The following is a 4,773-nucleotide window of genomic DNA, read 5'->3' as shown; positions in this document are numbered from 1 at the left end:
AGAATTTTTCCACCAGATTGCCAGTTGATCCACACCACAGCTGTTCACAACATGGTTTGAAATTGCCAGGATTGAGAATTTCACAACTTCTATCAGAACCGCCAGTGCTTTGTGACTGTGTGTGCGCTTGTGTAGGTGCATATGTTTGTCTGTGGACTCTGTGAAGATATTAAAGTCACATATGTGTGGATAGAGCCCTATGATGGAACGTCCATGGGAGACTGTGGATCGATCCAGAGAGAAAGACAAGCTGACTGTGATCCTGCAAAGCTCTGTGAAGCCTCATAAGGACGTGGTAAGCAGTAGAGAGGTGACACCAGTGTATCAATTCATTTGTCTTTATGCGTCTGTCTGCGTCTGTCTCTCCATGTGAGTGTTTGGCCCTGTGCCCTTTGACATGAGGCAACCAGTTTTATAGTTTATACCTACACACACATGCTGTACATCTCACACATGCCTCTCCTTTCTTTTTTCTTTCTTCCCGGGCCCTTACAGTGAATACCCAGTAGTCACAGAGCTACGACACAGGCATTCTGAGAGCCTCCAAAAGTATTTCAGGGGATACTGGGAGTTCTGTGCTACAGTGTCTGTTTTCCACTGTGACAGCTTAATAGCTGCCATGTCTGATTACTCACACGCACGTTGAGTCTCCGAGAGCAGCTGGAAGTGGCGCAGCAGCCCATTAACACACGGATCAGTTCAAACAGTGACATGTACAAGCATAGGGTCATAAACACAGGCAGTGCACAGATGAAATGAAACGATGAGGTGGTTATCATCTTTTGCAGCTACTGGTGCGATTATATTGGGATTTAGCTAAAGACTGTGACTATGACAGACTGCTACAGTTTGATTCAGCATTGAGGCTTGTATATGTGAAACTTAACTGGCAAAGCCTCAGGAGTCTCATGACCATGCTGTCTGTTAAAACCATTGACTGTAACAGAACTTGCCCCCAAAAGCATTGCAACCATTTATATTCTTTTATACATAAACGAAGAAAAGCATTTCTCTTGAGTTGTATCTTATAAAAGGACCCGGGGGGGGGGCATCCACAGGCTTACAATATGTTACAGTACATTGAAAATATGTTTTTATGCACAGTAAAATTCTGAACTCATGGTAAAAGACACTGAGAATGAACAATACAGTCAACAGAAATTTAGCTCACCACTGAAATGAAAATTTATCTCTTACATTCCCTCACTATTGATTTCCCCCGATTTTCCTCTCCTCCTCTGCATTACCCTCTGTTTCTTCTCTACCCCTTCTCCTTTCCATTTTCTTCTATCCTCACAGTCGCTTTCCCCTCTCTTTTCCTCCAGCTGTGGGTTTGTTTGATGTCCCCCTTTCCCGTCTTGCCAGCTGCCCCAGAAACCAAATGAGGGGTTCTGTCATCCAGCTGACACCTGGTCGTCCCCTAACCACCGGTTACTTCCCTAACGACCATGAGAAACACAGGACAAGCACTGAAATTCCCCTGAAGTTGTCTGTCCATGTTGGCTACGTGTCTGGATATAATATTTTCACTCTATAAAAGTGTCTAACTAACAGGCCATCCCAGGCTAATGTGTGCCTGGGATGGCCTGTTGTGTTACCTTAAAAGCATGATGTCTTGCTACTTAACTTTCTTTAGTTTTGAGTTAATCTGTCTCAAATTGACAAGAGCAGGTGCGGTAAGTTGTCCCTTGCCAATGCATATGATGGAGGACAGTAACCAAGAAAGAATTAGTCACGGTGGCATTTACAGTGAAACAAGAAAGTTGTAACAGTGAGAGTGGTTGTATACAGTCATTAAAGATGGCTGACAAGTAGGCAGGCATCTGTTAAAATGCATGCAGTGGCCTCTGTGCTCACCTCTCACCTTTTCCTAATTACAGGCTCCAGACTAGTGCAGGTGAAGACACACACACACCTTCTGACACCATAAATATACCTCTCTGGTCAGCTACTGCAACCGCATACCTACAGGGTCAAGCAGAACAGTTTACACATGGCAACACACAGGACATGCACATCAAAGTTTGCTCGCAGGTAAATCTTTCAGCAAACCACTACCTTTCAGAAAGCTGTTACTGTCCATGTGCCATATAGTAGACAGTTTGTTTTGTTTGACACTTAATTTTTAAGTTCCCCAGTCAACAATGTTTCATTGAGGGTGTACGCAAAGGGTTTATTTATTTATAAATTATATGTATGTCCAATGACATGCAGGTTAGGTGAAACGGTAACTGCCTGTAGGAATGACTGTCTGTCCGTATACTATTTGTCAGTCCTGTGTTAGACCAGCGTCTTGTCCAGGGTGTACAGTGTCCTGCCTGCAGTACAAGGGGTCATGGATGAATGATAGATGGATGGAGTGTATATGTTTCTGTAGAGTTGGGTTACAAGGCAAAGATTGTCTTAATAAGGTATTTGGCCACCACAAGCCACCGGAACAGCTTCAGTAGATTCTACATGTCCCCGGACTCAACTGGAGGGATGAACATGTTCCCTCATTTGGGGTTTTGATGATGGTGGTGGAGAGCGCTTTCTAGCACGCCGGTCCAAAATCTCTCCTACCTGTTCAATTGGGTTGAGATCTTCCATCAGTGTAGAATTGTTTCATTAAAGGAAAAACAGTGATTCCTCTGAAACCTCGCTCTAAAGAGACAACTAGACCTGACTCAAACTATGTCAAGTAAATGTGCCCCCACAGCATAAGAGTGCCCTCGACCCTCCTCATTGTTAGGGTTCGAGCATTCATATCTTTACTTCTTTTCTTGGTGTAAGCCACATGCGGTAGAGGCAAAAATATCTTTAAAGGATGACTCATCTCACCATATCGCTTGTTTAGACCAATGCCAGTGGTGTCCTATCACTGAACTCTCAATTGTGCATACTGTATTAGCTTCAGTAATGAACCCTATTGGACATTTTTTTTCTTTTTTTTCTTGCAGTGGCAGGGAATATCTCATTAGTCTTATTAAGTTACTGCACCTAAACATTATTCTGAGAGGCTTGTACTGTACTCACAGTATGTATTTCCATTTTATGTCATTTCACACCTCTAATCTCTACTTCAGGGGCAAATACACTTTTTACTACATTAAATTTATTCAGAAGTTAAAAATATTACTTATGTCATAATTTAAGTTTTTTCCTTTAATTCGTTTGTATGTACAATCAGTTGCAAATTTATCAGGTACATCTGTTTAAAACTAACGCAGCTTGCCTTTTTAAGGTTTATAAGGTTTTTTGGTTTACATGGTTTTAGAGACATAATTTTGGCTTAATGTATTCAATTGAAACACAGTTTTCTTTCTTTTTTTCTAACCTTTTCTTCTTTCTCATTGGTTATGAATATTTTTAATTATTTATGCATTTATTTCTTTATTGTCCTCTGTCTCGTTTATTTCTATACTTTGTGGCCTGGGGTGAGGGAAATGATGGAAAGTTTACACTGCATTGTTTGGGGTATTTTCCATTCTATGAAATGGAAAATAACAATAATAAAATAAAAAAATAAATCCCTAAGCTGTTTTAGAGATATGTTGCTTTATGGTTATTTACAATTAAAGGTGGTATTGTGGAATGTAACGAAGTTAACAAAGTACATTTTCTCAAGTACTATATTTAAGATCAAATTTGAGGCACTTGTACTTTACCTGAGTATTTCCATTTCATGACACTTCATACTTCTACTCCACTACATATCAGAGGGAAATATTGTACTGCACTACATTTATTTGACAGCTATAGTTACTAATTACTTTACAGATTAAGATTTTATATATAAAAACATATGAAGAACTTTTAAAATATGATGCAAAAATTGGACTACCCAACGGTATGTAAAATTATCAATTAGTCAATTAATAATCTATTTGTCATTTTAAAAAAATTTGATTAGTAACTGTTTTGATAACTTATTAATTGTTTGAGTCATTTTTTATGCAAAAATGCCAAATATTTCATGGTTGCAGCTTCTTAAATGTGACTATTTACTGCTTTTCCTTTCTTACAGTGAATTACAGTAAACTGAATTATTTTGAGGATGAAACTCTTTGTCAAACAAAACAAGACATTTGATATATAGTATACATGGACAGATTACGAGACAATGTTGGCCCCTAGGCAAACACATTTAAGACCCCCCACAGGAGCAAGACACCCACACTGACAGACATACAAAACAGTTTGTAGTTTTTCCTCTCTTTGTAGTCATTTTGCCCCTTTTTGTAGTTGTTTTTTTTGTCTCTTTTTAGTTGTTTTACTTCTCTTTGTAATTGTGTTTGTTTCTTTATGGTTGTACTGCCTCTTTTTCTTGTCCCTTTGCGCCTCTTTGTGGTCACGTTATGTCTCTGTGGTTCTTTACATCTCTTTGTAGTCGTTTTGCATCTTTTTGCAGTTGTCTTTATCTGTTTTCAGTTGTTTTACCCTCTTTTAGTGTCACTTTACAGGTCAAGCCCAGGGTGATTACCTGACCCTTGGGGTCCCTGGGCCTGTGCCAAGTAGGCCCACTCAGTAATCCATCCATGATTATATATCATTATATATACTATACACTCACATGAGCATGCCTCTGCATTGATTACTGTTACTTTAGATACGTTGAGTAAATTTATCCTTATAATATTTACAACTGTATTTTTACAGTTTGGTATTTGTACTTTTACTCGAGTAAAGGATTTTAATACTTTTTTCCAGCAGGAAAGAGACGTTTCTGATATATTTTCTACCACAAAATGACCATAAAGGGGACTCAACACCTCTGTAAGGCAGTGCTGTTTT

This window comes from Xiphias gladius, chromosome 15 (assembly GCF_016859285.1).
Source record: "Xiphias gladius isolate SHS-SW01 ecotype Sanya breed wild chromosome 15, ASM1685928v1, whole genome shotgun sequence".
In the NCBI taxonomy this organism is placed as follows: Eukaryota; Metazoa; Chordata; class Actinopteri; order Istiophoriformes; family Xiphiidae; genus Xiphias; species Xiphias gladius.
The sequence above is the reverse complement of the archived record's forward strand: the minus strand, read 5'-3'. Positions refer to the sequence as shown.